At 41.5% G+C, this 24,760-nt stretch overlaps 1 pseudogene; it reads right to left on the reverse strand.

The window, feature by feature from the left end:
* The window catches only part of LOC114299297 (ornithine decarboxylase-like), a 68,776-nt pseudogene extending 49,087 nt beyond the window's left edge, over positions 1 to 19,689 (reverse strand).
* Between the last annotated feature and the right edge of the window lie 5,071 nt (positions 19,690 to 24,760).

The following is a 24,760-nucleotide window of genomic DNA, read 5'->3' on the forward strand; positions in this document are numbered from 1 at the left end:
GAAGTCGTTCGGGCACGACAAACACCAAAGGAATTGCACCTTTAGAGGATTTAAGGTCTCCTAAACCGGGGAGTGCACAAGACAGTGCGATGCAGAGTGAATGCACAAAACAGTGCTAAACAGATAAGGTGCGCGAGATAGCGCGATACCATGCACTAACAAGTACAGGTGAGATGCGCAAGATAGCGCGATGGAATGCATGCAAAATGCAAGTAAGGTGCACAAAATAGTGCAATGCGCAAGAAAGCGCGAGTGATTTTGAAATGCACCAAACAGTGCGATTGAGGTGCGCGAAATAGCGCGAAATGTAAACTGCACAAAACAGTGCGATGCACAAAACAGTGCGATGCGCAAAATAGCGCGAATGATTTTGAAATGCACTAAATAGTGTGATACGCTAAACAGCGCGATTGAAATGCACTAAACAGTGCGATACGCTAAACAACGCGATTGATTTTGAAATGCACTAAACAGTGCGATACGCTAAACAGCGCGATTGATTTGAAATGCACTAAACAGTGCGATACGCTAAACAGCGCGATTGATTTTGAAATGCACTAAACAGTGCGATACGCTAAACAGCGCGATTGATTTGAAATGCACTAAACAGTGTGATACGCTAAACAGCGCGATTGATTTGAAATGCACTAAACAGTGCGATACGCTAAACAGAGCGATTGATTTGAAATGCACTAAACAGTGCGATACGCTAAACAGCGCGATTGATTTGAAATGCACTAAACAGTGCGATTGAGGTGCGCGAAATAGCGCGAGGAGATGCATGCACAATGCAAGGCTTAGCATACAGCTTACGACATAGCATTCCATTCAATTGGCACACAGCTCACAACACAATATTCTGTTTAATCTGGGCACACAGCTTTTTCGGGCACACAGCTCATTTCGGGTACGCAGCTTATTTTGGGCACACAGCTCGTTTTCGGGCACACAGCTCGACTATGAGCACACAGCTCATTTCGGTTTGCATTTTTGAACACGCAACCCAAGCACTTGAATTTCTGAACACGCAGCTCAAACATTGATTTTCTGAACACGCAGCCCGAATTGAAGGTGAACACGCAGCCCACTCTGATTGAAAGTTGAACCCGCAGTCCAAACTCTGATTTTCCGAACACGCAGCTCGAATTGAAGGTGAACACGCGGCCCACTCTGATTGAAAGTTGAACATGAAGCCCCAAACTTTTGATTTTCCGAACACGCAGCTCGAATTGAAGGTGAACACGCGGCCCACTCTGATTGAAAGTTGAACACGCAGCCCAAACTTTTGATTTTCCGAACACGCAGCTCGAATTGAAGGTGAACACGCAGCCCACTCTGATTGAAAGTTGAACATGCAACCCAAACTTTTGATTTTCCGAACACGCAGCTCGAATTGAAGGTGAACACGCGGCCCACTCTGATTGAAAGTTGAACACGCAGCCCAAACTTTTGATTTTCCGAACACGCAGCTCGAATTGAAGGTGAACACGCGGCCCACTCTGATTGAAAGTTGAACACGCAGCCCCAAACTTTTGATTTTCCGAACACGCAGCTCGAATTGAAGGTGAACACGCGGCCCACTCTGATTGAAAGTTGAACACGCAGCCCAAACTTTTGATTTTCCGAACACGCAGCTCGAATTGAAGGTGGACACGCACCCCACTCTGATTGAAAGTTGAACACGCAGCCCAAACTTTTGATTTTCCGAACACGCAGCTCGAATTGAAGGTGAACACGCGGCCCACTCTGATTGAAAGTTGAACACGCAGCCCCAAACTTTTGATTTTCCGAACACGCAGCTCGAATTGAAGGTGAACACGCGGCCCACTCTCATTGAAAGTTGAACACGCAGCCCAAACTTTTGATTTTCCGAACACGCAGCTCGAATTGAAGGTGAACACGCAGCCCACTCTGATTGAAAGTTGAACACGCAGCCCAAACTTTTGATTTTCCAAACACGCAGCTCGAATTGAAGGTGAACACGCGGCCCACTCTGATTGAAAGTTGAACACGCAGTCCCAAACTTTTGATTTCCCGAACACGCAGCTCGAATTGAAGGTGAACACGCGGCCCACTCTGATTGAAAGTTGAACACGCAGCCTAAACTTTAATTTCCTGAACACGCAGCCCAGATTGATAGTGAACACGCAGCCCACACCAGTTGAAAGTTGAACACGCAGCGCAAACTTAAATTTCCTAAACACGCAGCCCAGATGGATAGTGAACACGCAGCCCACACTAGTTGAAAGTTGAACACGCAGCCCAAACTTAAATTTCCTGAACACGCAACCCAGATTGATAGTGAACACGCAGCCCACACTAGTTGAAAGTTGAACACGCAACCCAAACTTAAATTTCCTGAACACGCAGCCCAGATGGATAGTGAACACGCAGCCCACACTAGTTGAAAGTTGAACACGCAGCCCAAACGTAAATTTCCTGAACACGCAGCCCAGATTGATAGTGAACACGCAGCCCACACTGATTGAAAGTTGAACACGCAGCCCAAACTTAAATTTCCTGAACACGCAGCCCAGATTGATAGTGAACACGCAGCCCACACTAGTTGAAAGTTGAACACGCAGCCCAAACTTAAATCTCCTGAACACGCAGCCCAGATGGATAGTGAACACGCAGCCCACACTAGTTGAAAGTTGAACACGCAGCCCAAACTTAAATTTCCTGAACACGCAGCCTAGATTGATAGTGAACACGCAGCCCACACTAGTTGAAAGTTGAACACGCAGCCCAAACTTAAATTTCCTGAACACGCAGCCCAAATTGATAGTGAGCACGCAGCCCACACTGATTGAAAGTTGAACACGCAGCCCAAACTTAAATTTCCTGGACACGCAGCCCAGATGGATAGTGAACGCGCAGCCCACACTAGTTGAAAGTTGAACACGCAGCCCAAACTTAAATTTCCTGAACACGCAGCCCAGATTGATAGTGAACACGCAGCCCACACTGATTGAAAGTTGAACACGCAGCCCAGATGGATAGTGAACACACAGCCCACACTGAGTAGTCTTTTAATTTCGAACATACAGCTCATTCTGAACCTACAGGATGCGATGACAGAACTTGCAAAAGTTGACACAAACTCAGATGTCCGACATCTTTCTCTTTTCCTTTTGCTTCGAAGTTTGGAACTTATATAGCTTCAGATGGGTTCTAGCTTTACTGTTCCCACATGACTCAGGTTGAACCCTGCGGTTTTTGAAAGAACAAAATCTCGTTTTGCACAATGTGGAGAACAACACGGCACTATGAGCGCAAGACAATTTTTTGAAATTAAGAAATGTGTTCTTAACTGGGCATTGAGCCTACGACTGAACACAGTGAAAAAGATTGAACAATGGAAAAGAAAAGGTAAACAACCTAAACGCATCGAGACACACTCGGAATGACTCAAAGCAGGAATCGAGACAAACAAAACAAAAGACACGACACACAGACATGTTACAAAGACGAGAGACCTCTCAGTACGCGAGGAGCCAGTTTCTTCGGGTATCGTTTCCCATCATTTCTCAATTGTGATTCTCACATCACTCGGCCCTCAAGCTCTGTTTTTGCTGAAAAAGCCCTTTTCTCACTTTTCCTCTCATCGCACGTCTCTCTATTCTTTAATCTCTCATTTTTTTATCCCTCCCCTGGGTGGTTGATGGATGAACAGGAAGTTGCGGGCTCACACCCAATCATAATTAGCTCGCGGCTATTTCCTCCGGTGACATCTGTCGATGCGTCAGATAAGGGAATGGGGCATCTCGATCCATTCCAATTCGTGCTTCGCACTCGGCTTGATACCTCGCTGCTTGGAGGATGCAAGAGCTTTCAACCCTTTGTTGTTTACTTCAGTTATCCCCTTTTCTGGCAGGTAGAGTGCCCTTCTTGGCAAGTATGTTGACAATGGGAAAGTCAGGAAGCCTGACTCAACTGTGCCCCTAGTTCATCAGTTTGACCATTTTTTCGTTTTAGTTTTCTCCTAAAAAATTTTGACCAAAATGAGAATTAGATTAACATGCTTGTTCAATTTTCTGATTTAAAATCATGCAAGTTAGGCTGTGAGCACTGAAAATTTTCCTCTTTTGGGTCCAAGAAATGGTCCAGTTTTGAAAATGGAATACTTTTCGAAAAGGTTAGTCAACCTCAGTAAAAATTCTCAAAAACTATTTTTGCAAACGACCATTGCTCAACGAGCACGGAACCTACTCTCGAGATGCACAACCTCGGATTCGAAGGAAGATTGCCCCCTTTCTTGAGGGGAACTGCATGGCAACGGAAAGTTGCCCCTTGTTTGAACGGCACCGCGGCGCATTGAATGGCAACGGAAAGTTGCCCCTTGTTTGGAGGGCACCGCGGTGCATTGAATGGCGACGGAAAGTTGCCCCTTGTTTGGATGGCACCGCGGTGCATTGAATGGCGACGGAAAGTTGCCCCTTGTTTGGATGGCACCGCGGTGCATTGTAGGCAGTCCTCAGAGTGATGAACACAACCCGACTCTCGGATACAGAGAAGGCAAAGATGATCAAAACCGTTATATGGACACAATCGAATTGTTTTACGGCTGGACTTCAGAATGAAGTTGCCTACGTATCCCAAAGGTGGGAATCAAGTCTCACATAGTTCGGGGTTAAGGTACACTCGGGTATTAACCTCTCCTTTTTAGGCTCTAACTTTTGCCAAGGCGCCCGTTGCGGGTTTTCGACCTTGCGAGCTTTGTTTTTCTTTTCTTTTTTGATTTTCTTTTTTTTTGTTCTTTTCTTTTCATTTTCCTTCATTTTTCTTTTTTTGTTTTCTTTTTTTTTCTTTTGCATTTTTTTGCTTCTTTTTTTTGTATTTTTCTCTTGCTCTAACTTTTGCCTGGGTCACCCTTTCGGGTTTTCGGCCCAGCGAGCCTCTCAAAGGGTAAAAGCGTAACGAGTCCATGCCAAATGGTTTTGAGATCCTGAAATTATCTGAATCCAGGAGAATGGCTTCTATTCTAGCTTCGTAAGCTTCTCCTGATGAGATCTGATCTTTTTGATCTGACTTTCCTGGCCTCTTGTTCGAGGGCTGCTTCAAATCCGGCCACACAGGCCTCACATTGTAGCTGACCGTTGAACGTTCTGAATGGGCCCAAGGTTTGAAAGCAAGGACTCAAGTCTCGAGGCTGAAAGCGATCCTAAACTGCACAATCTCAAGAGCGATTCCACACAAGTCTTCGCAGGACCGCGCAAAACATTTTATTTTTGAAAATTTTCAAGAAAGCGACAAATCGCTCGCGCTGAAGATAGTGTAGAACCAATCTGGATCAAGCCAGGATCCTTCTCAGTACTCACGCTAATAAGCATGATTTCATTCATTAAGGGCTTAGCACGCCTCTCTTTTTCTCAATTGATCAAATTTTTGCAAATCCCGAGGAATTCCTTCCTCTTTGTTTTCTCCGCGGTGTTTTTTTTTTTTTTTTTTTTAAAAAAAAGTTTTGAAAAACTTAGGTCAATGCAATGATTTCGGGGTGCAGAAGAGTAGGCGAAAAGTACTGCCGTTCCATTCAAACTTTCTGGCACAATTGGCACACGGCCGAGGCGAACACAAGAGCGTGAAAAACCACTACTGTTTCATTCAAATCTGTCGGCACAATTGGCTCCCTGGCAGAAACAGACTCAAAACAAAACGAAAAGACAAACATAAAACAAAATGGTGACGCCCGAGGTAACACCCCCCCGGAATCACCCGACTCCTATACAACAGGACTGACTCGATACGATAAGACAGACCCGAAACAAAAGAGACTGACCCAAAACAAAAAGACGAACTCAAAACAAAACAACAAAACTGACCCAATACCCAAGTCAGCATGTACAAAAACCAGCATTCACAAATGTTCAAAACAGTGCATGCTAAACGCCACATCCGAGGTAAACCGCGCGCCGCCCGCAGGTGGTCCAACCCCTGATCACATACTTGCATTACCCTCGAAATCCACCAACCCGGTGGTGACAGATTTTGCCGAGCTTGGAGGGAGGATAACTTCATTATCAATCAAATCTTGCACTTCGTGGCGAAGACGGAAGCAATTGTCGGTGCTGTGACCGGTTTGCTGATGGTATGCACAGTACTGGGTACCATCATGCTTAGCTGGAAGAGGACTCGGGAGAGGCCGAGGCTCTAGGGGTTTGAGATGCCCTTTTTTGACGAGGATTTGAAGGGCCTTAGACAAAGGCATATAGAGGGCATGGAAGACTCTGCGACCTCAGGGCGGACAATTCGAGGCTTGCTGACTTTTACTGGACGCACTCGAAAAAGGGTCGGCAGGTGCTGCCTTGGCTCTCTGATCTCTTCTAGGTGCAGGGTTAGGATTGGAAGGAACTGCTCTGGCACGACGGTCCCCATCTTGATTTTCCCTCTGGCTTAAACTGCTCTCGGCCTGAGTGGGGAAGATGTCATCTACAGTTTTCACAGCAACAGCGAACACCTGCTGTTTATTCAATCCTCTGGCTTTTAAAGCCTCAACAGCCCACAGGAGTTGTTCGTAGGGATCGGTGTCCACCTTCATCTTGTTCTTACCACTCGCCTCGGCTTGGTAGAAGGTTTGAGTTGCTACATCAGAGCGGAGTCCCGTTGTCGTCGACATGCCATTGCCGGAACTTGGGATGGCTTCAGGTTGGCTAAGTTCGATTACAATTCGTCCCAGTAGCGGGGGCTCCTGCGGTATGAAATTTCCAGCATACGATGCATTTGGCGGCGGAACTGACATTCCACAGGCTAGATCCGCCACGGATCTTTGAAGGTCACCAATCATTCCCATCAACTCGAATGTGGTGGGCTCACGGGTTTGAAATAACTGGGGTTCCCAGATCGGATGTGCGGCAGGTGACCTGGGTGGGTGTGGCACTCCACCATCGGTATAACCTTGCAATGTGATTCCTTGATCCAATGTGGCTGCCATAACCACAATTTCTTCCGAATTTTGCGCCATTACGAGTTTTGCTGAATTGAACAGAGGTGATGTGACTGGTGATTGACGGATCAGATAGATCGTGTTGGTGACTAATGAATCTGAAGAACCGATGAGCTTTTTCCTGTCTTGCCTCAGCAAAGAGGAACACTGGTTGCTCTGAACCGAGTCTTTGAACTGAAAGAGAAAATATGCAGCATCTCAGCCCAATCCCACCAATACAGACATGAATATAACTGAATAACTGTATTCGACCACTGATCACTGTTCCCAAAATTACTGTCCCCAAAACTGAACTTGATACCCGCAGATATAACTGATTTCCAAAAATACTGAACTGGTGCCCGAAAGCCTAATACCCAAAATACTGAACTGGCGCCCGCAGGCCTGATGCCCAAACTTGCAAACTGATACATGCATTCCTGTAGAGACGCACTCTAAAGCACATAGCAGATAAGTGAGAGCCAAAATACCCCTATGTTGGGGTAGGGTTTCCCTGTCCTATTTTGTCAGGAGCTAGGGTTTCACTACGCACGCAGCGGTTTCAAACAACCTATAAACGGGTAAGCAACCTGTCCTAATTTGGAATGGTCACTATGGATCCGAATATGCACTAGGTCGAAAGGTCAAAGAGGGTGCCCCGGTAAAACCGGGGTTTGTGTTCCCATACTGGCAGAGCCCACAACCGGTCAGCCTTATGGTCATGCCTTGACAAGACAAGCTTCCGGCAAACCGTTCAGGAATAGCAGATGGCAAACACGGTGTCCTAGGCGCACCAATGCAAATGCAATACAAAGAAACACAGAAGTGTAGTCAAAAACAGATATCATGAGTTCGAGTCAAGTTCTCTAAATTCCCAGCAGAGTCGCCAGAAACTGTAACCAGCCCGCGGGGGACCTCGCTACAGCTCGGACTCGATTTCGTAGTCACGGTTCTAAATCTGAACCAAAGAGTCCAAATCCGACAAATTGTTTTGAGAAAACAGATTTTTGAAAGAAGTGCCAAACATGGACTGCTTTGCCAGATACAGAGTCGCCACCTAAATATTTTATTTTGGGAAATTTAGGAAACCCTGACTCGGTGCCAAAAGGCCACATATCCGTCATCACCAAAGTTGCCTCGGCTCGGGAACTTGGGTACGATTAGGGAAGGTCACTTCGTGAGCACCCCCGCTCGCCCGATCAAAGATCGGCCTCTACTAACCATGATATCTATTTTTGAAAACATTGTGTGTTCTTATTCCGGTTATTAGCCTAGGTTACTATGTGATGCACACAGCATACAAGTATAGACTGAGTCGCCTGAATTGGAACAAAACATTTCATGTTTGTTTGTTTGAAAATGGTTTGATGGTGCTACCCGCAGGTAGGCTAAGACGTGGATTTGCCACCCTCGGGTGGGCTTAGAAAACATGATTTTGCCACTACCTAGTGGGCTTAAAACACACATTTGATGAATTGTTCTAATTCAAATAACCCAACCTTCACCCACAGGCACTCAGGCAGTTATATCACATAAGCAAATAGCCTCATGGTAAGCATGCTATTCATGGCAGCACTCACACGCATGCAAGGATGTTAAAGCATAAAACTCACCGAGTACTCCAAGCCAAAAAAAAGAGACAACATTAGAAATCATGCATGATCCTAAGTATACAGAAATGCCTAATGCAACACATGCAAAAATGCAAATATAGCAGACTCGGCTATTCTAAACATGGCATATGAAATGCTACAACTAACATGTATTCAATTTGGAATTGAAATACAAATGCAGTTAGTATGATGCGCCGAGCCCGGTGCATGCAAAACGGATGAATGAATGCAAACATGCTATCATACTGTATGCTAATTGAAAAAATGCCCTAATCTAACCATCATAAGCGGATAAATAAAAGGGAGAAAGACGTGGGGTTGGAAGACATACAACACACACACACACACACTTATTACAGTTGTGCCCTCGCGCAGAGGGTCCGAATAATACAGTCCCAAATAAAAGAATATTACAGTCCAAATAATATACAAATTCCTAATTAATTAATGAATTAACTAAGAAAGTTGTGAAACTGGCGTGCAAGCCAGGGACTGCCTTGCTTCTAATGGATGATGCATGTTCGGGTTGTCTTGCGCGGAAATCCACCGGGATGCCCCAATTAGCCTCTGTTTAGCAGTTATTCTTGAAACGCGTGCCAAGTGCCGAAAAGTTGCTGATTCTTCATTTTGCTGCAACAGAGAGCAGGAAAGGGGCATAGCAATGTATTTTCACAGATATATGCATGCCTCGATCCTCGTGCCACCAATCACGCATATTGATGCATGATGGCAGAGGGGTCGAAATGTGTAACTCAATATGGAATGAATGCACGTATAAACACAACAAAACCTAGCTCCATCATGGATGATCCGGAGTGTCGGTGACTTGGAATTGAGACACATTCCGTCACTCGGAGTACGAAATGCACCTCGTTTCCCGTGCCCGGGCTAACTCCTATTCCGAACACGATGCAATATGCATGACATGCATGAAATGCAACTAAGATACAATCCTAACATACACAATGCTATGGAATGACATGCCTCGAAATACGTGCACACGGGCACGCAAACCGAGAAAATGACAGAATGCGATCTAAGATACAACCTAGTGTGCACTATGCTGTAAAAATGAGATGCCTCGAAATGCATGCACACGGGCACGCAAATCGAGGCAATGGCATATGCAATGTAAATGACATGGGAATGTGATATGGGCTTACACTAACATGAGAGAGCCTCAGCCACACTCACATAAGAAGCCGGTGGATGAAAATGAAGTGCCTCAAAATGCGTGCACACGGGCACGCAAACCGAGGTAATGGCATACGCAATGCAATGGCATGGAAATGGCACATAAAATGCAACATGGACTTATATTAACATGAGAGAGCCTCAGCCACACTCACATAAGAGGCCGATGGATGAAAATGAAGTGCCTCGAAATGCGTGCACACGGGCACGCAAACCGAGACGATGGCATACGCAATGCAATGGCATGGAAATGGCACATAAAATGCAACATGGACTTATACTAACATGAGAGAGCCTCAGCCACACTCACACAAGAAGCCGATGGATGAAAATGAAATGCCTCGAAATGCGTGCACACGGGCACGCAAATCGAGGCGATGGCATACGCAATGCAATGGCATGGAAATGGCACATAAAATGCAACATGGACTTATACTAACATGAGAGAGCCTCAGCCACACTCACACAAGAAGCCGATGGATGAAAATGAAGTGCCTCGAAATGTGTACACACGGGCACGCAAACCGAGGCGATGGCATACGCAATGCAATGGCATGGAAATGGCACATAAAATGCAACATGGACTTATACTAACATGAGAGAGCCTCAGCCACACTCACACAAGAAGCCGATGGATGAAAATGAAGTGCCTCGAAATGCGTGCACACGGGCATGCAAATCGAGGCGATGGCATACGTAATGCAATGGCATGGAAATGGCACATAAAATGCAACATGGACTTATACTAACATGAGAGAGCCTCAGCCACACTCACACAAGAAGCCGATGGATGAAAATGAAGTGCCTCGAAATGCGTGCACACGGGCATGCAAACCGAGGCGATGGCATACGCAATGCAATGGCATGGAAATGATATGCAAGCATGCTAATGGATTTTCAGCAATGAAATGTGGGGGAAAACAGCCCCGAAATGAGGCGAAAACACACCCGATGTATGGAATCTCTCCCGAAATGCAAATTAGGCGCATAGAATGAACTACAGCTATACAAAGCATGCATAATTGGTACACGAGATGAAAAGACAGAAGCAAGGCAGCCTCAAAATAAGCATTTTTACAGTACAAATCATGGCCAAACAGCAAGCAAAGATAGGGCAACAATGGCATGCAAAAATGGCCCTAAACATGAGATTATGAAGCAACTCATAGCTGCTAACTCCAAATAGGTTAGGGCCCTTCAACAAATTTAAAGAGGGGCCCAAAATATGATGTTTTCCAGAACTGTAAAAACCCTAAAAACAAACATAGATATGGCTAAGCTCTTATGCAGGAAAAAGGGCCGAAAGGTGGCCAAAGAGGCAAGTGGTATATACACAGTCCAAACTGAAAAATTCCCTTCTACAACATTGAAGAGGGACCAAAAATAGGCATATTTACAGAACTGTAAAAACTCCAAAACAGTATACAAACATGCTAAAAATGCAATGCAAAATGAGGCTCAATAGGTGGCTATAACACAAAGTATGCAAAGCATTCACCAAACAGCCAAAGACCCTTAATGAAACATGTTAAGAAGGTCAAAATAAGACTATTTCTAGGCCTGTAAAAAGACCAAAAACAGAAGCATGAGAGGCTGCCAAAGCATGCAAGAAAATGGCATTCAAGAAGGATATTGAAGCAAGTGCAATATAGAGGGCTCGAACCGGGTTGAGCCCTTAATGAAACAAGAAAATGAGCTCACAAAAATGAACTTTTCAGTTTTGGTCGGAGCTCAAATCAATAAGCATGTATGGCTTATAAATGGTGCAAGAAATGAACCAAAAAGGGGGGAATGTTACTCACCCTTGAAGACCAATGTTTTTGTTGCTTCTTGGACCAACTTTGATGACTCTAAGCTGCTGGAGTTCCTCCCCTTGCTGCTGAAATGGAGTGGTGATGGTAGAGCTTGAAGATGATGAAGAAATGGAGCCCAAAACTTGAAGGAAATGGGGTGATATGTATGTATATGCTCCAACCAATCCTTCTAACCCTCTTTCTTGAGTTGGGAGGCCAGCAATCTATGCAAGAGAGGGAGAGAAAACCTTAGGCCAAAGTGGAGGGAATTGAGGCCCTTTTTCTCCCACAAAATATCCCCCGGATATAGATATTTTCTGGGGGATACAGCTATACAGCTGTAAAGTGGAAGGAGAGAGGAACATGGCCGGCCACCTTTCGGGCTTGCAGGTGGCCGGCCGGCCACCCCCCCTAGCCGGCCGGCTAGGGGTCAAAAAGGTCAAGAATAATTAGTGGCCGGCCACCACAAAAAGGTGGCCTCCCAGGTCTCCTCTTCACAACCCTGTGGTTCGAATTTGGAAGCTCTAAAACAGGAGAGAGAACAAGCCATTTTGAGGAGGGGTTCAAAAGGTTCAAATGGAATTAATGGCCGGCCATAAACTTTTAGGGTCCTCCCATGTGTGTACAACACAAATATGTGGTTCAAAGTTCAAGAAAGTGGCCCAAGCGTGTTCAACATTGGCTCGGAAGGAGGAGTTCAAAAGGGTCAAGCAACATTAGTGGCTGGTCATAAACTTTTAGGGTCCTCCCATGTGTGTACATCACAAATATGTGGTTTGTGTTTGAAGAAAGTGGCCCCAAAGTGTTCAACATTGGCTCGGAAGCGCGAAAAACGGGCGTCGGAGGGCGAAAATGGAATATAACTGGTTGCCGAGATAATTGTTGGCCTCCCACTCTTCAGTGACCTTCCTGGTGATAAAACAGAGGCACCTGCCAAAAATGAATGAAAACCGATGCAAAACGAATGCTCGGGGGCCGAAACACGCAGTTCGGGGTCCCGAAAATTGCCTGTTAAGCACCGAAAGTGGTGTTCGGCCACGAAGTGGGTTTCTCCGACCCCAGTGTCCCTTGACAGGGAGAAAATAAGATGTATGCCAAAAATCAGAGCAAACGGAGATGGTTAGGCGGTCCCGAACCGAGGCACATGGCCAATGATCCCGAAAAACCGGAAACCGGGCTCCGAAATGGGCAAAATGGCCTATGACCATAAAACGTAGCCCACGGCCACTGAGAGATGGTCTACAGGACCTCTCCCTCCCCTCAGGAAAAGAAACAGAGAAAACCGAGTCTGGTTCGCAAACCGAGGCAAGGCACAGAAGAGGGTTCGAAAGTCCGGAGGCAGGGCTCGCAGCCACGACTCTGAAACTTCTGAACGAGCACGATATGCAATATCACTGAGCGCTCAACTGGTGACGTCTGAGTCTTAAGGTCGGTCAAAAATGGGGTGTCTACATCCCCGAGGCTATTTACTGTTTTATTAGATTAGTTAATTTGCTTAACTAGTTTAATTGGTCTGTAATATTTAATTAGCTTGTAGGTTAGTTAAATCTATATTATTCTTTTGGTCCCTCCGAGCGAGGGCAAATTTGTAATAAGTGTGGGTGCGTGTGTGCATGTCATCCAATCCCCACTTCTTTCTCCCTTTTACTTACTTGCTTTGATGGTTAGTACTAGGGCATATTTAATTTAGCATCCTTATGTTATGCATGCGTGCATCATTCATCAGTATTGCATGCATCGGGCTCGGCACATCATGCTAACTGCATAGTATTTCAAATCTAACTTGAATACATGCATCAAATGGTTGCATTTCACATGCCATCCTAGGATTAGCTGAGCCTATCCTGATTGCATTCGGTATGCGTTACATTAGGCACTTAACATGGACTTGGATCATACATTGATTACTAACGAGTTCTTTGTTTTGGCTTGGAGTACATTGTAAGTATTTTGTGCTTTAGCATCTCGCATGAGTGTGAATGTTAACATGACAGCATGCTTACCATGCGGCTAGATGCTTATGTGATATGAACTGCCTGAATGCCTGTGGGTAAAGGTTGGATTGCTTGAGTTGGAACAACTCATCAAAATCCGTGTTTTAGCCTACTCACGAGTAGCAAATTTCAAAACATTTTTCAAATAAACGGATATGCGATACTTTGCTCCGAATTAGGCGATCTAGTCTATACTTGTTTTGCTGTGCGCATCACATAGTAATTCTACCTAATTAACCGGAATAAGAACACATAACGTTTTCAAAATTGGATATCATGATTAGTAGAGGCCGATCTTCGGGTCGGGCGAGATGGGGTGCTCATAGCTGACCTTCCCTAATCGTACCGAAGTTCCCGAGCCGAGGCAACTCTGGTGATGACGGACACGTGGCCTTAGGCAAACGAGTCAAGGTTTCCTAAATTCTCCCAAAATAAAATATTTAGGCGGCGACTCTGTATCTGGAAAAGCAGTCCATGTTTGGCACCTCTTTACAAAAATTTGTTTTCCAAAACGATTTGCCGGATTTGGACTCTTTGGTTCAGATTAAGAACCGTGACGATTTGAGAGTCCGAACTGTAGTGAGCCCAAAATGAACAGAATGGGACTCATCCTCCCAGGGCGTTCGGGGACGTCTACAGTGTGCAACTACACTCCTTATCATGTCTAAAGCTCAAAGGAGTTTAGTGCTCGACTCTCGAGCAATCAATCACACATCTCAATGCATGATGGCCAAAGAGTCAAGCTTGCACAAACTCAATAAATGCATGATAAACAAGACACTTGGACCATCACCTTATCATGGATAATCAAAGGCAATGGAGACCAAGGGAGATTGGCTCATTTCATCACTTCAAGTATGAAATGAGCTAATCCACCTTGTGTTCAAACACAACACCGTGTTGAACGCAATGCAATGCACACATACAACATGACATGCAAAACTCTCATCCTAATCTTGACATGTTAAGATGGTATGCAAGACTTTATCATGCAAACACTTATGCACAACATGTTAAGGGGCCAAGAACACCAAGGCTAGTGAAGAGGATAACACTATAAGCATGCATCACAATGCTCTAACATCCAAAGCAACTCAGAACAGGGTTACATCATACCCAAAACAGTGGCAAAACATGCTGAAATGGAGACTCCAAGGACTAGCCAAGCATGCATACATGTTAATGCAAGATTAAGGCACAAGACACAACTCTCCAAAGGCATTGAAAGGATGCGACATGGAGTACAATGGCATATGTTCCAGAACTGAAATGTCATGCTAAATGACTTGAAATCATGCAAACAACTCATGTGATGCATGTTGCAAGGCTTAAGCATCAAAGCTAGTGAAGTGTATTACACTAGAGGTATGCAAGACAATGCTCAAATAGCCAAACCAACCCCAAACAGACCTTATGTAGGCCAAAATAGTAGCCAAAATGGACTGAGATGATGGCTTAAAAGGCAAGAAAATGAGGCTCATGCAATGGCTCACAAATAAGGCATAAAGGTACAACTCTCAAGAGCACTTAAAGAGTGGAAAACATGGAAGTGTAATAACACTATATGCTCTGAAATATCATTCCAAATGATGCCAAGGCATGCAAACATCACAAGTATAGCATGGTAGGGGCCTCAAAACTTAAGACTAGTCAAGGCATTTGCACTATAGTTATGCAAAACATGAGTCATATGACCATGGAAGCCCAAAACAGTCCTAAAACAACCCAAAATATGAATAAAATCATGCTGGAGCATAGCCAAAATATGCTAGAATAATGAGCCAAAACATCATGCATACAAGGCTAGTAAGCAAGATTTGCACTACAAGTACAAGAAACATGCAAGAGGTGACCAAACTAACCCAAAACAGTGTTATATCATGTCCTAAAAGTCACAAAAACATGCTTGAAAAGAGCTAACACAAGCCACAAAAAGATGCTACTTTATAGTGCTAACAAGGCATGGCATGGAGAGAAGAGGAGGGGGGACAACCCCCTCCTATTTGGAACCTCAAAATAGAGTTTTTGCTACTAAAAATCCATTGGATTTCAGTGGTTAAAAGGGCACGAAAAGTTGTTTTGAAAGGCCTGGGAAGATGGCTCAATAGCTATACAATCTAAGGAACAAAAGGGAGAGACAACCCCCTAGCCAAACAAGGCTTAAACCATCATTTTTAGGACTGAAAAATAGATATTTTCTCAGTTCAAAACCACCCCAACAACAGTGTAGAAAGATGGCAAAACAATAGTGCAAGACAAGCTTAAATGGGGTAAGTTGTATACCTTTGAAGCAAAGCACACACTAGGCACAAAAGAGGCACTAAACCAAGCTTTAATCCTCGTTTTAGAGCTCAAACAAGGCTCCAAGTAAGCTTCAAGAAACCTTAACCCATAGATGAACCACTTTCATCAAGGATGTCTAGGCAAAAGAGAGGTATTTCTCTACTTGCATGCACAAAAGGCAAGAGAGAGAGGCTTTAGAGAGAGAGGCAGAGATCAAGGTCTGAAAATTATAGAGAGAGAGAGGGAGTTTTAGTGAGAGAATCTCTCAAAGCTTGCTTAAGAAGTTCCCTCCCTCCAAAAATATGAGATATAGGTTCACATATAGCAATTCAAGAGCTTTTGGTCGAAAATATTTGAGTTGGGACAGCTGGAGCTTGCTAGAAACAGCTGGGGATGAAATATCTTCAAAAAATCTGAATTTGTGTCACTCTTGGCCGATCGGCGATCTTTAGTGCCGATCTGTTACTTGTGATGGCTGATCTGCTACTTTTTTGGCCGACTGCACATATTTGTCGCCGATAGCAAATTCTACGCTGCAGGTCCAACTTCAAACGGGCATAACTCCTTCATATGGACTCCTTTTCAGGTCATTCTTGTGTCCAAATTGAAGCCCCAGAAGTAATCTTTCCAATGGCGGAAGTCTTGCATCAAAAGTCCAACTATGAAAAAATATATGCTTGTTTTGGTGAAGCCGCTCAGTTTCGATCCTACCCAGATTGATGCCCAACTTCAACCAATCATATCTTCCCCATTCGGACTCGGCTTTAGGAGATTATTAAGTGTAAAATGAAGCCCCGGAAGTCTTCTTTCCAATGGTGGTAGCCTCATAGCTTTAATCCAAGTGCATAAACAGATAAGCCTGATTTAGCAAGGACCGCTCAACTCTCTTTTAGCGATTCATACCCAACTTCTTCGTCAGCTAGGTTTCTTCCCTCTTCTCCTCTTTTCTTCAACTCCAAACCCCTAAACAAGGTGTTTTGAAAGATTTTTTAAAGATTTCAACTCTCTTTCATTCATTTCCACTTTGTTCTTGCTCGGTTTACCGAAAAACGTTACATTTGACAAAATGCGAGCCTCGGAACATCGTAGAAAATTCTTTTCAAAAATATTTTGAAAGAGAGGGTTTTAAGGTCTAAAAACCATTCAAAATAGCTTTGGTCCAAAATGGGGTGTGAGGACTCTCCTCTTGCCGAAGAAATCGAACCTTTGCCCTGCACATCTTTCATCACCAAGTAAACCATCAATAGCGCCCAAGTCTTAAGGGCGGTCAAAAATGGGGTTTCAACAGTAGGAGGTGTGCCATACAGACGCTCATATGTGGTTTGATTGTTGATAGTAGGGGAAGGAACACGGTTGATAGTATAGACTGCTGTGAGAGCAGCTTCTCCCAAAAAACGTTCAGGACAAGAATAAGAGATTAAAAGAGCACAAAAAGTGTCTAGGATATGGCGATGTTTGCGCTCAACACAACCATTTCGTTGGGAGGTACGAGGACAAGAATAATGAGAAACCGTACCATTTTGACGAAGGATTTTCAAAAAATGAATTTATTTGTATTCCTGAGCATTATCAGCACGAAAAATTTTGATGGTGGAGGAGAATTGAGTTTTGACCATGTGAGAAAAATCATAGTATATTTGGTGTAACTTAGAACGAGATTTCGTAAGAAATAACCAAGTAAAACGAGTGAAACCATCGACAAATATAACAAAGTATTTAGATCCCCCTATAGTGGTATTAGGTGAAGGCCCCCAAACATCGGAGTATATGAGATCAAAAGATGCATGAGACATAGAGGTACTAGTAAGAAATGGCAAGGCAGGCTGTTTTGTAAGTTGACAAGATAGACAGTCTACTTTATCATTTGGAACATCACCTAACTGACCACTTGAAACTAGAGAGCGTAAATGACCAAAGGACACATGACCTAATCGAGAATGCCATAAAGCAAGATGGGAACTAATAGTAGCAGAAGTAGCAGTCTCAACATTGGAAGTACTGGAGGAAGGAATGCGAAGGTAGATGAGCTCGTATAGACGTCCATGTCTGTTACCTACCCCAAGGGTTTGTCCCGTCTTTGGATCCTACACAACACAACCAGTTGGAGAAAATAGCACAGTGAGGCCAAGATCACAGAATTGACCAATAGAGATAAGATTAAGTGTAAGATTAGGGATCAGCTAAATGTGAGGGAGAGAGACATTCGAGGTAGAAATATGACCTACATGACTAACATGCATTTGAGAACCATTAACAGTATGAATGCTAGGTAAATTAGAAGGACATGTAGTGGAAGAAAACAGTGTAGGGTCAGAGGTCATATGGTTGCAACAAGTCGAATCAAAATACCATGAAGAGGTACCTGGGGTGATTGAGATAGCAGTAGAAGGTGCACTAGAAGTGGAAAGAACCTTTTGCATAATAGCTTCAATATCATGAACAGTGTGAATGGAAGAAGAGGCAAGTGCAACAACAGCAGAAGCAAACTGAATCGAAGAGTCATGTCGACTAACAGCAGACCCAGAAGAGCCACCATAGAGAGGACAACTATCTGAATGATCCATGAAGTGATCAAAGTATGCGTCACAAAGAGGGTCCAGTAGTGTCGGAGTAGAACTAGGTGAGTCACAAAGAGGGCCCAGTAGTGTCAGAGTAGAACTGGGCGAAACAGTGTGTCCCAATGAATTTGGAACGTTGAAAATAGCAAGAGAGCAGCTATTGGCCCAAAAATAGCCAAAAAATGGACCTGTAGATAATAAATAAGTAAAAAGATGATGTCAGCAATTAGTGGATGATGTCATTGTGCGCGGCGCACATTATCAGAAAAGGTGCGCGACGCTCAATAGTAGAAACGGTGCACGCAGGCGCACGGTAGTAGGAACGGCGCACGCGGGTGCACGGTAATAGGATGACGTACGCGCGGCGTACAACAGCAGGAATGGCGTATGCAGGCGTAGGGCTGACGTCAGGTGCTAACGTGAGCATACAACTGAAGAGCGCGTGAAGGCGTGTGTGAGAGTGGTGGCAGACGGCAGAGACGAGCTGAGCACAGAAACGACACATGAGGGCGCATGGAGGAGTTCCTGGTGACATGGTCGGTGCTGTTGGAACCGTGAGGAGATTTTGATCAATTTGGTGGTAAGGGAAAAACTTTTGGGTGAAAATAATGATGAAGCAGTGCTGGAATAGAGATAATAAAGTGTATGGGTGATGGAATGAATGCTATAGTGCCACTATGTACGGGACTAAGCACAAAGATAAAAGAAAAGGGCTATAAGTGTAGAACCTAGAACTCTGATACCATGTTAGAATGGTTGATAGAAAAGGAAAACTGTGTATCTGTATTATATTGAATTGAATGAATACAATAGAAGAAGCCTATATATAGAGGCTGAAAAGAAACTTTGATAAATATGGAAGAAGATAGAGATACAATGAGATAGATATAGAGATACAAGATAGGAATAGAGATGGTGATAGAGATACAAATAGATAGTATAATATAATATACATTAACATGCATAAAGAATACGATCAGGGCTTACTTCGAGACCGAGGATTGTCTCAATCTCGGCTTGACTTGCAGAGTCGAAGTTCGCCCCTAGTGAGGCAAGGGCTGCAAGCAATGCAGGATTGGGGTTACATTTAACCGTGTAAAACGACTTGGTGGCTGGGAGAAAATGCTTCCACGAATGCATAAGTCTGTCAACAGTTCCCAAATCTAGAAAGTACAAGGGTTGAGGAGTTTCTTGGTTTTAAGAAATGGAGTGGATAAGATCCATTAACTTATCTCTTGATATATTGTGAATAATGTCATTGCCCTTCAACATAGATGCAGGCAACGTGGCTTCAAGAGTGGTGGTTGTGAGGGTGGAACTAATTATTTCCATGTCAATGTGTTGAGAAAATGCCATGAAGAAATGTCAAAACGAGGGGAGAAAACAAAGAAAGAAAAAGGAGACCAATAGATGTTTGAAGGGCTTCATAGTGAGCCTTTCTTATATAGGCATATTTTGACTGACATGCAGTTTTAGTCAAAAAAAATAAAATAAAATAAAATAAATTAGAATGTTATTAAAAAATTAATATATTTATTTTTTGTACATATTTTTATTAAAAAAAATATTTAAAAAGTCAATTTCTAAAACAACCTATCGCATATATGGAGCTTGTTTCGAAATTTGACTATTTTATTTATTTTTTTTTTTTTTGGTAATTGATTTGATGATTGTAAATAGAAAATGTGAAATCTATACTATATATATAAATAAATGTAGTATGTTTTCAAAATTCTTGAAAACCTCAATACTAATTTCTCAAGGAAAGTTAACATTCTCTCTCATATGTGGCAGTTCTTGAAGTCTCCCTAACTCATTTTCTTAATCTTTAAAATTTTAATAAAATAAAGAGTTAAATAAAAATTAAATTAATGAAATTTAGACAAGGATATGATTTGTTAATTTATATCTATCAAAAACCTTTGTATCTAAATCTTTATTTTGATTTACTCCAAGTTTTCCTCTCCCACTATTACATATATTAAAAATTTGAAATAATGAAATTTAAATACGATATGTTTTTTTAATTATTTTTCAACCTATACTACACTATATATCTATATATATTATATAAGCAAAAGAAGATTTTTGTGAGGAGTATTGTGAGAGTCTCAAAATCTCATAATGAATTTGTGGATTTATTGAATTAAAAATAAATTTAAAAAATAGTATTTGACTAATCTATTAAAGTCATAGTTTTCAAAATATTAATAATTCCATAATTTATAGTTTTCAAAAGGAAAGATAAAAAAATATTCTATATCTTTCCAACCTAATCTTCTCCTAATTTTAATTTCTTTTAAAAAAAAATTAGGAGAAGATTAGGTTGGAAAGATGTAGCAATGTAGTAAGAAGCAATTTTTAATTTTTTCTCTCAAATCTTTAAAATTCATGATAAAAATTAAGAACCTTCAAAATATTTTGATTTAATTATACACATTTAATTTCTTTTGTGCACTTTTTTTTTTTTTTGATTTGTTTTGTACACTGATATGTACTAATATTTATGCTTAAATTATAAATTTTTTAATACATGTGATGGATGTGAAAAGAAATTAAATGTGTATAATTATAAGCACCCTTTCTATTAGCCACATTCATTGATTTTGTTTTCAAAAAAATTAAAAAAAATTCTATATCTCATCAATTTAATTTTTTAGTTAATTGGTTTTCACACTACTAAATTGTGATTTTTTTAGTATTTTTTTTATAATGGTAATTTCATTTCACAAATAATTAATTATTTTTAAAATATTAAGACATTTTACATGAAAATCTGTATTAAATAAAAATTGAATAAAATTTAAATTGAAAATTATGATTTGTTTTGAGACTTCACTTCTTTGATCAAGTTCTATACTAAAAATAAAATTTATGAACTAGCTTAATCTGATCTTAAATAATTCTTTTAGATGTAAATATAATTTAATATCAGACATATTTTAAGAATAAATATATAATTTCTTAATCGAAGTTTTAGAATATTAATAAATATGCCAAATATATATATTCATATATATATTTTTTTACTTTGGTTATAAAAGTTTTTACAATATTTTTACCATTTTAAAAAATAAATAAGTGGCAATGTGATGGTTGAATTAGCAGAAAAATCTGGTCAATTCCTTGTCTCTGTTCTTTACAAACATACCAATCTCGTTTTTTGAGGAAATGTCGGCTTCAATAGAATGGTGTGGATCAAATATCTTCTCCCTAAAGTGCAATTCCTTGGATGGCTAGCATGGAAAAATAAGGTGAAAACTTCAATGTTCTTGCATAGGTTGGGAATTCTGGATAGGAATGCATCTACCTTGTGTATTTTCTGTAAAGCTCATCAGGACACATCTGAACATGTACTAATCCTTTGTCCCATGGTATGGAGGGTTTGGACTGGGCTATTACAGTGGTGGGGGGCTATTTGAGTGGTACCTGGATCTGTACAAGGTCTGTTATAGTGGTGGGCAGGGCACTGCTGCAGGACAAATGAAAGAAGAATTTGGTGTGCAATTCCACTGGTGGCTGTTTGGTCTATATGGAAGCACAGAAATGAGTCTCTTTGAAGGCTCTCAACCAAAGATGCATGAGCTACAGGAGCTCATTATCACAAGGCTTGCTGTCTGGTATAAAGCTGCATCCAAGGGGACTCCATTCTCGATTAATGATTTCCTTCACAACATTTCACAAATTAGATATTGTTTAGGTGGAAGAAACTAAGGGACCTGTTATTATGGTGTTTTGAAGTTTGTTTTTGTTTTGGAGGAGGTTTGTGGGGTGTTTGTAGTTGGAATCTCTCTAACTCCTATTAGGGGCTTGGGATGCACATGATTAGTCTTGCTTTGAGTGCCAACCTAGTTGGGTTGCTTATTAGCTAAGATAATGATACACCATCTTCCCAAGCTTTTGTATCATTTTCTCTCTTTTATCTAATATATTATTTCTCGCTTGCCGCTCAAAAATGTGATGGTTGGGCATGAACCAAAATGATTATCTAAAAATTGGATTGATGTATAGCATAAAAATAAACCAAATCCAATTTTTACATTACTTTTAGTATTTGATCCAGTATTAGCTCATACCCATCATAACTTAACAAACTATTAAACATAAGCTTAAATTGATTATTATTAACTGTTTTAACTAATTAACTGATCAATTTTTAAATCGAGCCCAAGGTAGAACTAGAACAAGCTCTGTATTTTAGGTTGACCCAGTATTATATAATTTTTTAGTTCATAAATATACTTAATTATTTGTTTAAGAATTTTTAATATAAATATATAAATTGTTTACAAAAAATAAATAAATATGCCAAAAATATACGTACATTTTCTTATTTTTGTTATTAAAAAAATCACAATATATTTACCAATTTTAAAAACAATAAAAATAAGTGAGTTAAGTGACCATGAATTGGGCATGAATGAAAATAATTCTGTAACGCCCTCAAAATAAGACATAAATCATTCATTCATTGTAACCATAAACATGATAGAAAAGTTACATTCTCATTCATCAGAGTCGATATTACAAAAGATGTTACATGTAACTCTAACTGCTAATAACAAAATGGGTGCCCTACGGGCTTACATCTTTCAACGTAATAACTTGGTTACAACAAAAGAGAGTCAGAAGCTCTTTACAATTAAAGCCCTCGGCTTAAAAAGAAAACATATAAACACAAAATGTAACAACAAAATGGAGCCTCCAGCCTCTGAGCCTCCAGCCTCTAAACCTCCCAAGCTATGTCTTTGGAGGCGGCATGTCACCTGCACCTGAAAATGGTGTCCCAAGTAGGGTGAGCTAAAGCCCGGTAGAGATATGCTAAATAGTATATGAGAATTAACTAAAACATTAGCATCTGATAAATATTTAACACTTGTAACCCAACTTACACTTTTTCCATAACCAATCAACATTGACATTCATATTTCAATCCACTTGCATTTACTTATCCAAATCAATTCATTGATATAGTTCATTATTATGTAAACATTTCAAAATGAGACTACAACTCATTTATCAACACTTCAATCATAGACATTATTCATGCACTTCCATTTTCTTGCTATTTTACGGAATTACATCCAAGGGAACCGGCACCCAAATATATGTAAGATTTCGGGACTTTCACCCTGGACACTCTGACCAACTTAATTATCAATGGAGTCCATCCCCTATCTCCTCCCAAACAACGATACATATACAATGTATTTAAGCACGTTGTCATATACAATGACCAATTAAATCACATATTCAATGGTTTAATCCAACCGTCATATTCAATGACATAATCCGATTGATTAGTTTCAATTCACCTAATCATCATGCAGTTTCTACAACAATCATGGCTATCCTCCACCGATAGCCCAAAACAGATATTTTTAAACAGATGAATAAATCTATCAAACAGATAATTTATCAACTTTTCCATAAGTGAGTGATTTATCAATCCAACTACACCATTTAATCACAATTTCCTCCAATTACATAATTTTCAAACCAATTTCATATTTCCACATTAACTTCATTATTTATACCAATAATTTATTCAATTCAAATTAGGGCATTTTTCCCCTTTTCTCAAATATTGCACCCAAGGTCAAATTTCACCCATTATACACAGATAACCCCATTTTTAAGACCTCACATACACATATGGAGCCCAAAATGGGAAACCCCTCTTTCACAAGTTCAAACTCAAACCCTAACTTCACCCAAACTTTCCAAACCCCATTATTTATACAAAATGATTAATATTTAGGTCAAAACTCATATTAAAGAGTAGATTATCCCTACCTCAAATGGGGAAGCTCAAAGGAGAAGAAGAGTGAAACCCAAAGATGCTCCAAATCCCCCATTTTTGGGATCAATAGGAAGCCCACGCAATGCTCTAGCTTTTTAACAAAGGGAGTAGGGTAGAAAGACCCTAGAACATGGAGTATTTGTAGAGAGGAGTTTTGTAGAGAGAGGAGCTGCCGATCTAGGGTTTTGAGGAAGGAAGAAGTTCAAAAATTGTGTAAACCATCTTTGTTGCGAATTGATATATGCGAGACTCGCTTGAGCGAAGGAGTTGTCGCTCGAGCAACCAGACACAACAAAAGGCCTCGCTCGAGCGTAAGAAGCGTCGCTCGAGCGCACAATGCAAAGCTTCAGGTCTACCACCAACGTAGACGCACACTCGAGCGCAAAAGTTCTCGCTCGAGCGAAGGAGCAAATAACAAAGAGCTCGCTCGAGCGCAAGAAAGTTCGCTTGAGCGAAAACTGCGTCTGAAAAGAAACTTGAAGACCCTCAATCCTCGCTCGAACGCAAGAACCCTCACTTGAGCGAAGAAGCAAATACCCAAGGCTGGCTCGAGCGCAAAAAGCTTCACTCGAGCGAAGAGGCCAAAACTTGGGCAGCAAC

The sequence above is a fragment of the Camellia sinensis genome, chromosome 3 (assembly GCF_055761805.1).
Source record: "Camellia sinensis isolate YWXY chromosome 3, ASM5576180v1, whole genome shotgun sequence".
NCBI classification, from domain to species: Eukaryota; Viridiplantae; Streptophyta; class Magnoliopsida; order Ericales; family Theaceae; genus Camellia; species Camellia sinensis.